The sequence below is a fragment of the Amblyomma americanum genome, chromosome 6 (genome assembly GCF_052857255.1).
Source record: "Amblyomma americanum isolate KBUSLIRL-KWMA chromosome 6, ASM5285725v1, whole genome shotgun sequence".
NCBI classification, from domain to species: Eukaryota; Metazoa; Arthropoda; class Arachnida; order Ixodida; family Ixodidae; genus Amblyomma; species Amblyomma americanum.
The window spans coordinates 63,902,134-63,915,269 of record NC_135502.1 but is presented as its reverse complement, the minus strand read 5'-3'; the positions used below and the strand labels follow the sequence as shown (position 1 = coordinate 63,915,269).

Here is a 13,136-nt window from a genome sequence, read left to right as displayed (position 1 = left end):
TCTGTCCAGCAACTCATGCTTATGTTTGCGCTTATGTAACATGTGCACTTCTTGTGAGAGGTCCTTTTGCATTAGATTTCGTGGTAATATGCTACGTTACCATGCGATTGTAACAAACTCCCGAAAATTTTCTCGGGTTTGCTACAGGAATTTCAGAACATGAACCAAGCGGACGCAGTATCAGTGTTCGCGCTAAAGAAAAAAGACCAGCCAAGCTGCTCGCGACAAAGAATTTAACGATTCGATAGTTTTGAAGGGAGTGTATCTCAACAGAGTTGCAATGCAATAAACTTCGTTCTTTTAGGAATCCAGTGGAAATTTAAGAGGCCAGTCCGTTCATGATGAATTCTAATATACAAATTGCAACGTGGCTCACATCTTAATTAAAAGTAATATTTCCAGAAAAATTGGTTTTTTCTGCTATGGCAGACTGTAAAAAATGATTGGTTTATGGTTTATGGGGTTATTGAAGGGCTCCGGAGATTTCGACCACCTGGGGTTCTTTAACGTGCACTGACATCGCACAGTACAACGGCCTCTAGAATTTCGCCTCCATCGAAATTCGACCGCCGCGGCCGGGATCGAACCCGCGTCTTTCGGGCAGATTGTAAAACAGAGCATGTTCATTTATTCAAAAGGTTTTAGTGAGATAAACTAGTTTGACTCTGGAAAACGCCAGCAATATTTGATCACTGAGTAGCATGGGACATGTAATCTACCAGAGATATTCTAGCAGCTAGAAATCAATCTTTCAAAGGATATTTTGTTTCAGAATATTTCACAGCAGATAATCGCATGCATCATCGAGCCAATACGAGACAACATAAGCATGCAAGCGTATAAGCGCTCCGATGATACGAATACCTTACCACTCTAAAAAGCGCAAACGGCGCTTAGAACGCTCGGAGGGTTCAGTATCGCAGTGAGCTCTAAATGTGATTCTGGGGAACGTCTTCCATCAACGTTGGGTCAATCAGAGAACGTCTAACGTGTGCAGCAACCGCTAGTTTGTAATAGTGCCCACTACTGCCTACGCTATTCCGCCGAGTTCCAAAAAGAGCATACCGGTGGTATACCCGGCGCCAAAGTCCCCTACCCTTAATGCAGTTGTTTAGCCTGACCAGACAATTCGCTTTGACTAATTGCCCTATTGTAAGTGTCCCCATTAGCGGCAGTGAGCGCAGACTGTTCCCTCAACTTAATGCCTCTCTAAGAGTGCACCAAGCTGAAGGCCATTATTGACTGCTTTCAAACAGGGCGATTAATTACCACACCTCTGCACACCTAATTTGTCACCTGCAGGGTGCGATTAACGCGTTCTCTAGCTCGCTTTGCCGCTCTTTCCTTCGCATAAGAGATTCTCAGCCGTGGCAGTGTCTCTTCGTTGTTACGCTTACTGCTTTTTCTCTGTTTTATCCCAATACAGGAAACGTGGTAGCGTTGCCAGAACCTATTAGCGAGAAACTTTCATGCGCCTTTGTGATAAAGCCAAAAGGCTCCTTTTTCTTCCTATTTCTTCACCACCTCCGTCTTCTTTGCTGTGTAGAGCTTTTTGTTCTAGGCTTTGTTTATTTTCGAGTGTGAGGAAAAATGAGCTACCTTAATCGTCCCCATTACTTTTGTTACTCCGATGTGGCTGCCTGCAAAACACTCCGTTCAGGCTGCAGGCAAGTGAATTAGGGCGGTTGCATCGTTTTTGTTCGGGGAGAAACGGTCGCCCGGGATCGTTACTGATTATGAGAGTCATCTGGTTTATGCATCATTAGTGGCTAAAAATGTGATTTTACTGTGTTGATTGTAGTTTTTTTAGTTCAATGGTATCGTTCAACGCAGAATCAATAGTACGTATCATATACCGCAGCACTTCAATAGAGAAACAGCTGCTGTTACGTATTGAAGCCTCCAGGAAGCTATGTAGTGCACTGCAAGCAGGATTGCTCGTGACTAACCACGAGCGAGGAATGGTTTCGCAACTAACATGAGAAGTTACCGTCACACTTTGCTGTGCATAACAATATTCAAGAGCTGAGCATTTCTGACAGTATAAACTCACTATTCTTTTTATATGGACTGAAGCGTTTTAAAATTACAAAATGGTCAGCAACGTTACGCTGGAATTTTAGTGGCCTTTACTTAACCTCAGTGTTTAGACCTTGCATAAAACGGTTGTCCGTCATCAGTTTATGTTGTTCAAAGGTTGATTTTGTCCATTTCACTCTACGGTAGCGTCCCAACAAGTCTGCTGTCTCAGCGGGAGTGTAGATCACCTAACCTTTATGCTTCCACACGTGAAAATTTGTTTTGCGGATGTTAGCATTCAGATTCTTCAGGAAGAAAAATTATCAGCACAATCAATAAAAGCGCAGCTGATGCTAAGATGCGAGCACTAGGTCACATCAGAACTCAGCGTTTCCTGTCCCACAGCTTGTTCTCGGGGCAAAAATGGCAAGTGCTATTTTATTTCAGTCAGGTTGAATAAAGACATGGTAGGCTGATATAGGTTAACCCTTTTTAACTCTATCCTTACAGAGAAAAAAATAACCGATTTTCAGTGTCCAATAAAAATTATTCCTTCAAGAAGTGCTAAATGCAGTGCACATTGTATTGTATCAAACTATAGCTAATAGTTTATGCTTCCATACAAACGAAAAAAAACGGCAAAGTTATGTGTGCGAAACTTTTCGAAAATATATGCGCTGAAGGGGGACAGGAAGGGGAGGTAAATGTGGAGTATGCTTCACATTAGACTTGTTCCAGAGTTCCGTTCTTGTTTTGTTCATAGCAGACCTTGTAGTTCCTATTTTTTTTCATTTTTTTTGTAGTAATAAAAACAAAAAGACTGAACAAGCCCTAAAAAGGGAAGCGGCCTTTCTTGACATCACCATAGTCAAAAACCTGCTGGCGAATTTGGTAAAACCTCTGGGCAGTGTGCTGCAAAGGCTATAAAGCACCAAGAAAAACCCTCTCCTCGCCTTGAAGCTAGCGCCCTGAATACAACACAACCTCAATGACAAAACGAAACACGCGCGAGCGCGCACTGACGTCACGTGCCTCTGAGACGAAGTCTTATATTCGAAACTGAAATCCGACCATTCCACGTGGTTGTCTAACTCACCACTGCTGCTGTAAAGAAAGAAAAGAAGTGCTCAGTGTATCTTTTCGCATTCCTCGAGCGCGCAGAGAATCAGATGTTGTGATCACCGACCGGCAGGCTACGGCAGGCCAGTTTCATTTTTCACATCGTCTTCTCGCGTTAAAAAATGAAAAACCAAGGATGAAATCTCAGAGGTAGTGCTACAGAAGCAAACTCAATGGCGCACCTTGTCCAAGAGCGCCGACTTTAATTTCTGGCGACAGTTTCAAAATGTCGGTCCTATTACTTATGGCGCAGAAAGGGGGCGTAGCGTTCCTTGACATCAACATAACAAAAAAATCTGCTGGCGCATTTCATAAACTATTCTGGCAGTATGTTCCGACGACCCTCAAGGACCAATTAAAACTACTCTCATTATTTAGAAATCAAGTGCACTTTGTAAAATATATTGTGAACTGTAAAATGAAACTCGGTGAAGCACTCAACAATGTCCCCGGCCTCTGAGACGAAGTCTCGCAATCGAAATTAAAATCCGAGCATTCCATGCGGTTGCACAACTCGCCACTACTGCTCTAAAAGAAAGGCAGAATAAGAACCGAGAATAGTGCTGAGCGTAGAATTTCGCCTATGAGGAACGCGCGGCGAAACGGACTCCATGATCGGCAGCCATCCGACCACGTGCACTCAGTTTCAGTTTTTACCTCGCCTTCTCGCGCTAGAAAATTAAAAAAACTAAAACCAAAGAAACAATGTTAAAAAGCAAACTAAACTGCCCAGCTTGTTCAGGAGCGCACTCTTGAATTTTTGGCGGCAGGTGTAATCATCGGTGATGCATGACCGATGGCCTAAGGCGCGGTAAGGAGAGAATTATATAGCGCATAAAGGACCCCGACGATAAAGGACAGACGGAAATACACGTGTTTGTCTCTCCTTTTATTTATTTATTAACAGAATACTTCAGGCCCTTCTGGGCCCTGGATTAAGGGGCAATACAATGAAACACGAATACCACAACAACTGAAAGAATTTCGAACTACAAAGCCGGTAAGTTTGTTGGCGTCAATCTTCTATTTTTTTAATGAAGTCTATGTTATGCAGTGTTGTCAAAGGTAGAGCATTCCATTCAGCTCCAGTGCGAGGGAAAAATGAGTACTTAAATATGATAGTTCTCGCGGTGAATGGAGTTAGTGAATCAGAGTGGCGATGTCTTGTTGACCGTGGAGCGGAAAATGGCTTTCTGGGTTCTTTCTTTCCACGCTGTTCCATATATGTTACACCTTTCTTCAGTACTGCACCTTTTCATTACTGACTGAAATCCGTGCTAATCTGCGCCATTATCTGAACACCTTCGTGGAGCTCCTAGTTCAGTAGAACCTGGAATGTTAATGCACTCATCTCGGCTTTCTCTCTTTAGTGTCATGCATAGCACATTGCGAAATAGACCACGCGAAGCTTCTGGCTAAATTCTCTGGACATCAGAGCATAAGCCTCGAGTTCATGCTCCCCTTAAAACACATCACCACTTGCTAGCTGCGGCCGGAGAGGCGAAGGGTGCTCATTGCACGTGCGCTACTAAAGAATACGCAAATGAGTGCCACATGTAGTTCTTTTGTATGCAATTGTATGCAATTTGTATGCCAGACCATTGGGAAATGCGTGGCTGTGTGAGACGCTCCGTGAGACCAGCTTTTCATTGCTTCTGCGTAAAGGCGGACGTTGACATACGTGCACAAGAACTCTCACAGAGCGAGTTTGACAATTAAACAAAAGTAATTCTGCGTACAATAACAGTTGCAGAGATTAAGACCCAAATTCATTTTCAAGTGTGTTGTTTTTATCGCAAGCAGACACGGTGGTAGAGAGTAAACTAAATTTTGAAGCAGGAGGTGAATTTCCATTAATTGAGGCCATCCACTCAAGTCGAATTTGTCCCGAAATTATTCGCCTTTTCTCGCAGTTCACACAACGATGTCGGTTTCGTCAGGCTCTACGTTATAGTATTGGTTCCGAGCTTCTCGGGGTCGGTATTTACTCTTGACTATTTTTTACCACACTGCTTTACTTTTGGTATTGCGCCAACACCTGCATCCTTCCCTCTTTCCCGGCATATGCATAGAGCGCGCAATGCACATTCCCCTCCACTTTAAAAGGATAATTTTCTTTCGGAACTTTGTGAAACGTCTGTTGCAACACATTTTCTTCGTCAGCAGATCTATCGAGCACTGCCTTATTGGCAAGGTGTTCGTTGAATTCGTGAAGTCGGTTAAAAATCGACGTTTCTTGAATGTGTTCAGAAGTCTTTTTATCTCCTGGTCACACAAACATTCAAAAATAAACGATTCCAGGAGGAGTTTGTACTTGAAGATAAAAATTGTTTGACAACAACGGCAAATAAGCAATTCTACATAGATTACCGCTTCGCTAGATTAAGAGAATTCATGTCATTGGATGATATTATTCTTGTTACAGAGTAAGTGACTAGCTTAAAAAAAATTCCCTGTTGGTTTGCGTAGGCCAAAATAGAGTTAGGTATGCTAGCACTTTCGTTTTCCCCTCGGTTCTGGTGTTGGGATTCATTGCTCGGGAGTTGAAGTTTCTCGGATAGTGATAATGCCCAAGAAAGCTTCCACAATCTCTCTCGTGAATTGGTCATGATGCGGTATAGTACAACCGGCTTCGTCACCAAAGCACTGGAGAGATTGTGGACGCTTTCTTCATCAGAAAGAAAAGAGGCACGTGTGCCAGCACGCCATCTATCACACTGTATGATACAGAAGCACGTTTCCTGGGTACCTCCTAATGTTTCACATATTGTTTCGAAGAGCGCCATGGTTGAATTCTTTTTTGATTGCCTAATGATTGCGGGACATACAGCGTATTCTCATGCCTGATGTGCTTGTTACTTCTAAATAAAATTTTCGCTCCGAGACAGCGCCTGTGTTATGTAGCTTTCTTCGTTCTGCGCCAGTTTTCACTCTTTTTTTCTCCTACAAAATTAGCGCCACCCAACTCGCCCCACTTGCCATTATATTAAGGATATTGTTCTATACTTTATTTCAACATATATTTTGATGGCTAGGCGGAAGCGGTAGATATTTTTTTATTGTGAGGATCCTGTTTTCCTGGAAATGTGATAATGTATGGCTTTTAAATAACTCGAATAGATTTCTTTTTTAATGTATACAGCTGCACACTGAGTTCCCCAAAACTGAGATAGTTTCTTCAGGAAGATGTTATCTTTCTTGATGTTTGAATTGCAGGAATCTTCATCCAACATGAGCGCTTTTATCCAATATGTGGTATGGGAAAGTGGTACTATGCACTTTAAAAGCTATTCACTTAACGTAAAAAGAAGCTCTGATGTCATGTCCGTCATGACAATGTCAGTTTAGGTACACATTGTGCAGCTAATGGAATCTAAGTGACCAAATAGAGCTCATGCGACGAGTTTAGTCGCAATGAATGACATGCGAAATTCTCCTGTCGAGCCTACATCAGTGTGAAAAAAAGATATTTCACCACAGAAATTTTGAAGAGAAAAATTTAATGCTCTGTTTTTGTGCAGAGAATGTGGGCACTCTGGAATAAGGAACTGAGAACATTGGCTACTTAGAAATAAGAGAATTTTGAACCAGATTATCAATTCCTGAGATCGTTTTAACGCGTTTGAAGTATCACTGTTATTCTGACTTCTGCACACAAAACTCCTTTGCGTAACGTAGTTCTGTATGAATTCAGAAAGTATTTGAAAAGCTAGTCACAACATTTGGATGGCTTAATGACTTGGACTAGCGATAAAGTAACAAAACTTATTACTTCAGCAAATGAGCATTACGCTGTCTGCCACAATTTATATGTGAAACAATTTTTCTTTCTCGGGCCAAAAATCATGGTCACAAACTTGGAAGAAACGTTGTGGCGACAATCAGAAGAAGGTACTTCTATAACGAGAAAGCTAATCCGAAAAGTTTGTAATAAACTCTAGAAAAACTGAAAAATCGACGGTGCTCAGTTGAAGCAACACCCAATCTAAGAAATAAGCGTCTTCCCAACCCTCCCAGCACCGCATCATGTGCCGCGCGGAGAAAAACCGATTCATTTCTCGGAAGTCCCCAACGTCTTATTTCTCTTATTTTCGAACTCTAAGGTGGTACAGTGATAGATGGGTCCACCGGCGCGCATGAATACGTCCCATCGAATGGCGCAGCGAGCTTCCCCCAGTCTAAAGAAGCGCGCGCCGCGCTTGAAGGTTTACCACGCTTTCTCCTCTTTTGCTACTCTTCTTTCTTTGTAGAAGCGCTTCTTTTTGTCGCCTGGTTTTCGTGTTTTCGCAAGATTCACTGCCGTAACGTCATTTTTCGTGATATCGATCTCAATTTCCGCTGCCCAAAGGCGTTGGCTGTCGCCCGCACGTCCTTGCTCCTGCCTTACGACTTCGCAAGCAGTGACTACAGGAAAGATGCTCGCAGACGGCGGCTTTCACCCCGCGAAGCGCGGCCGGAAGGCAGGAGGGAAAGAGCTCTGAGAAGTGGGTTTCGGGTGGCTTTACGCTAAGGTAGGCCCGCCTTCTTACCTTTATATTTGTTTTGTTCTATCGCAAATCCATTGAGAGAGCTTCCTTTCGACGAAGGATTGAAAACAACACCACGAAGAAAAAAGGCGCGAAAGATTGCGAGATTTTTTTTATTGTAAGTGTGTAGGCCCTTACTAGCGCGTCTTCGAGATCTCTGAGTTTTCTGTCAGCTCCAAGTACGACACGATGATGTGGTATGCGGAAGCACTCGCTTTTATTGATACAAGAGAATCGCTTTCGGACCCTTGTCCTGTTCCAGATAAGTGACCGGCCACGAGCGAGAGCGCCAAAGAGCAGACACAGCCCGGAACCGGAAGCAGCCGCGTTGATAGACGAAGCATAACAGAAGCCCGCACGACACTTCTTCCGCTCTCCGAGCTGCCCAAGAGACGAATGCGATTGCGTGGCGAGTCCAAAACCCTGAATAATAAATTAAATCACGCTCGGAAACGTCTCTTTCATCCTAGGGGTGGTGTCGCCTTCCGAGTAGTGGGCGTCCTATAAATGATGAAATATGTAACGACCGTGCAGCATTCAAAAATGAAATAAATGCTTTGTCAATTCCTTTCCTAGGCACAACGGGCTCCCATGTCTCCACGAAGGAACCTCTGCCGCCATATGGTCACTCGCACATGTCTGCTTCATACTGTAGAAAATTTTTCATAGTTGCAACCGGTTTTCAATAAAAACTAAGAAATAAACTGTTTTCCCTTCGTCAGAAAGTAACGCTTTTCAAAGCTCGGCACTTTGGTGTGGCTTCAAGTGTCGGGTATGTCATGGCTCTGTCAAAGAATTCAAGAGCGGTGAGCATTCACCGTTCATTGTACGATTTCCTAGTAGAGCAGTGTGAAAGGGGCTAGCGTGCAGGTGCACGTATATTCTTTTTTTTTGTAAACTAAAGGCGTATGGAGCTTTTGATTCCTGAAATTTGAAAGCTTTTCCCACAAACACGCAGCCTTATACTCCCCTTTTGGTTCCACAGAATTCAGGGGACCTTTTCATGCTCTCTTACGAGAAAAGAAACCTTGCAAATGCACGCAACAATGAACGTCTTTTTTCATAAAACTTAGTTTCAAATATGCAAGAACTTTTGAAAGCTACCCGAGACGCGCTGCATTTTAAAAGCATCTTGGAACCATATCGAGTTGTTCGGGGAGGGGACTGCATTAAAAAAAATTCTACTGCCATAAAGGGTAAGAGCGGTGGAAGAGTTCTTGGTAATTTTAAGGGGCTTGAAATCAATAAATGAGTACAATAAAAAGCGAAGAAATAATTCTGGTAAAAGAAACCACGATAGAAACTTGAAGCAACAAGTTTTGTGTCGACCTGTTTTGAATCCCCAAAATAAAGTTGCTTTTTTCTGCAGACAAACAGAGGCAGGAGTTTTGGGAACTCCTATGCACATATTACTACGGTCTCATTTCAACGGTAGTCTCATAAATGAGCAAAATAGGTGTCGCACATTGCCTATGTTTACCATGGAGAAGTTTTTTTCGTAAAGGCGGCTTCTTATACGTAGAATGCTGCTTGCAGTACTATATGCTGCATGAATGGACTTCGTACTCTGTGCTAATACACATTAAAGAGGTACGGTGCACTCACACCAGCGTCGTGCAGGATGTGGAGGATCGCACATATGTGCGATGTAAGGATCATACGAAGGTATGGTCTTTAAAGTAGCCTACAACTGAAGAGGGAATGGAAGAAACATGGTGAGGAAGAAGTCCATTAATGAGCTGGCCGTAAAAGGAGAAGTAGTAGAATTCGGAATCTCGCTGCGGACCAGATATTCGGCTTTAACCCTGGACGACTACTTTAACGCTCTGGCAATGAAGAGTAATCCAACCGCTATCATTACGCAGTGGGTAATAGGCGTAGGCGGTAGGATGGTTGAACAGATTAACGGCAAGCTCTGTCAGTAGAGGAAAGACCTGGTTAAGAAACGCCAACGCATAGAAACCCCTAACCTTACAGACAGAATAGAACTCACTAAGGAATTCGAGCTAATCAATAAGCGCACGGTAACCGGCATAAGGAAGTATAATACGGAGAGAATCGAGCATACTCTAAGGAACACATGTCACCTAGAAGTGGTCAAGAGTAAACAAGGCATAGCCAAAAATCAGACATATGCCCTTATTGACAAGGACGCTAATATCATTAGTAATAAGGGTAAGATAGTCAAAGTATCCATAGAGTTCATAATATATATAGTAGCCTATGTAATCACGGCCTTAATCAACGCCTTAATGTATACAGGCAGGCTTTTTTTTAAATGAAACCATACAGCGGACTATATTTACACTGAAAATTGGTTAACAGAGAAATGCACAGAATAAAGCTAGTCCCTACATACAGCCTTCATAGATTACGAGAAAGCATTTGACTCAGTCGAAACATCAGCACTTATGTAGGAATTACGGAATCAAAGTGTTGATGATCCTCAGGTAAAAATACTGGAAGGTATCTATAAAGTATTCACAGGCACTATAGTCCTGCATAAAGACCGCAAGATATTCCGGTAAGTAGAGGTGCCTCGCAGGGAGACACCATCTCTCGAATGCCATTCGCCGCATTTTTACGAGACGTTGTAAGAATCCTAGTTTAGGAACAGTTGGATATAAGAGTTAGTAGAGAATACGGTGATAATCTGGGATTCTATAATAGCATTGTCTTGCTAAGAAACTGAGGGGTGAATTGAAAAGCATGATCAATGATTTAAAAAGGAAAGCAGGGCGATGGGTTCAAAAATAGTATGCAGAAAATTTAAATATTGTTCTACAGTCTAGGAAAGAAACAACAGTTCGTGATTACTAGCGAGGCGCTGGCCGTCGTGAGGGAACTCGTCTTCTTAAGGCAAGTAGGGACAACAGATCAGGATCACGAGAGGGAAATAACGAGAAGAATAAGAGTGGTGTGGAGCTCATTTGGCAGGGACTCTCATGTCATGAATGGCAGTTTGCCATAATAGTTCAAGAGGAAAGGATACAGCTGTATCTTGCCGGTACTCACCTGCGAGGCAGTAGCGTCCAACGTAACGAAAACAGATCGCGTAAAATTGAGAACGGCGCAGCGAATAATGGAAAGGAAAATAATAGGTTCACCTTCTAGAGACAGAGCTGATTGGGTCAAGGGACAACCACAGGTTAATGAAATCCTAGTCTAAATCAAGAACAAGAAGCGAGCTTGGGCAGGGCATGCACTGTGATGGCAAGCCAACCGACAGTCGTTCAGGCTAGCGTACTCGATTCCAAGAGTATGCAAGCGTTGCAGGGGGCAGCGGAAAGTTAGGGGAACTGATGAGTATAAGAAGTTTGCGGTAATAAGGTGGCCGCGGCTAGTACACGAGAGTTTTGATTAGAGAGATGTGGCAGATTTTGTCCTGCAGTTATGATAATTATGATCCTGCGCCCATCCCGCATTACGTCCGATTACACGCCAATTAACCATGTATTTTTTCAACCAGCAATGATTGGTTAAAAAAAACCCTTGTGGATAACGTTCACTGAAGTTCCAGACTCCACAGGTCTTTATTTTTTTTTCTTGCTCTACATCTTCCAGCCCACTTCGCAACGGAAAATTTTTTATTTCTGGATGATAGTTGACTGGCCAAAAGTAGACATTGACAAAAGTTTGCGAGATGTGAATGCGCTGAAAAATAATTTTCTCGGTCTCTTGGTATAAAATCGCCTGGTATTCGCTGCAATCGATGGAAACCTCATGTCTCCTCAGATATATATAGATTACACTAACATGGTTTTCTGGCCAGTGCAAAAAAAAATTCTCCCGTGAATCCACATTCTGCAAACCTTTGTCCGTGACCGTACATATAATGCTATCTACACGTGTCATGCAATGGTGAGCCCTTGAAATGACATCTGATTTCAAAGCGCTAATATATCTAAGAACTGTTGCTATCACAACGACAGGGGAACATAAAAGATTAAAAAAGAGATTTTTTTTTAAGCACCTGAACCGAGTCGATAATTTTTACGTATGTATTGAGCTGAACTCTAAGAAGTAAATAAAATTGCTTCTTTAACCAACTGGTGAAGTTTGCTGGGCAAAATGTGCCGAAAACGGTATAATATGTAAAAAACCTCGTTACTTCGGAGCAGTAAACTTCGATTCCTAGAAAAATGCAAAAAAAATATACTCACCCGAATGCGTAAACATCTGGCCACAAAGCATTTCTTCTAAAAAGAAAGAGACCATTGGCGGTTTACCGCAGAGCATAGCGCACACAGAGGTCACCGCCTGTGGAACAACTTACCACTGTTAGTGCTTTCTGCAGCAATAGTAACGGTCTAGGATTGCAAGTGGTCTTGCTAGGATGACATATGGGTATTAACTGACAAAACTGTGAGCCCCACTGTCTGGTTTGGAAGGGAACTTGGAAGATAAGCAAAGTGACGTCCTTTACCCTACATACATGCTTTTTCAGAGCACGTGTCTCCGGTGCTAAAAAAAAAACATTTTTACAATGTTTACTGTACATGGGCAGGAGCGCTGGCATAGCGACGGTCGTGATGTACAAAAATAACGACACCTCGTGGGTAGTAAATTATAATACAGGCCACCATACGTTTTTGTGGCACTGCCTGCTCGATGACTGCAAACTAAAGAAGCGCTTCGACGGCTCCGCACAACTGCCTGCCTGGCACTGTCACCCATCGTATGTTCAAAGCCTTAAAATTGTGGAACGCCACCGGTTGCGCCCAATGAGAGAGAGCCAGACGCTAACATTTTTCAGCGTTCTGCTACATGTTTTATACAACGTGCATCTCTCTAGATTATTCTCTGTTTCATACGTCAGGTGCAACGTTGTCAAAGCTAGCGCTCTTGTTTGCACTGCCTGCATCCGCCATCAAAAACTAGTGCGTCCCTTGTGAAGAACGAAAATTAGTGAATGCTTTGCCTGGAGGTTCATACATTTGTCATGAGCTTGATTAAATGCGCTCTTACTGCTGATGACACGCTTTTGCGTTCTATTTCCTAGACCACTCGGCCACAAATCAAGCGCGGCGTAACACGACAGCCTTAATTTTCTCACGCGATCTGCTTCCGTACTTTTCACAGCATTGCACCTGATGTATGAAAAGAAGTAGGTGCGCCTTTAAGCGAACTTGCGCCGGCCCATTCTCAGTGCTACGGGGGCATCCGGAGAGGTGAGGTCGAAAAAACATGGCGCGCCAACAAACACGCAAAAATATCGCCGCAAGTGTGCTTGTCGACGCGATCGATTGCGGCGTTAAGACCAGAAACTCGCGCTGCGAAGCCCACGCAGCAAAGCATAGGTGACAAGCCGAAGATGAAAACACAAGAATGAGCTCAAAGGCTTCAAGACTCAAATACACGCGGTCGCGAAGCCTTCATATAGCTAATGCTGAAAATCGCACTATCGTAAGATTAACGCTCTTCCCTCGAAAGGGCCCGAAGGAGATAGCACAGTAAAGAAGACGCACAGTA

The 13,136-nt window shown here is 43.1% G+C and overlaps 1 protein-coding gene and 1 long non-coding RNA gene across 2 annotated transcripts in view; both read left to right on the top strand.

Annotated features, from left to right (window-relative positions):
* The window catches only part of LOC144094751 (uncharacterized), a 32,434-nt gene extending 24,385 nt beyond the window's left edge, over positions 1–8,049 (top strand). Inside the window, exons 3-4 of the long non-coding RNA XR_013306556.1 lie at positions 4,046–4,138; positions 7,927–8,049. This is a non-coding gene — a long non-coding RNA (uncharacterized LOC144094751). The remainder of the gene's footprint in view (positions 1–4,045; positions 4,139–7,926) is intronic.
* Positions 1–13,136, top strand: part of LOC144093605 (glycine receptor subunit alphaZ1-like) — a 185,888-nt gene that overhangs the window by 83,181 nt on the left and 89,571 nt on the right. The gene's annotated exons all lie outside the window — the stretch shown is intronic.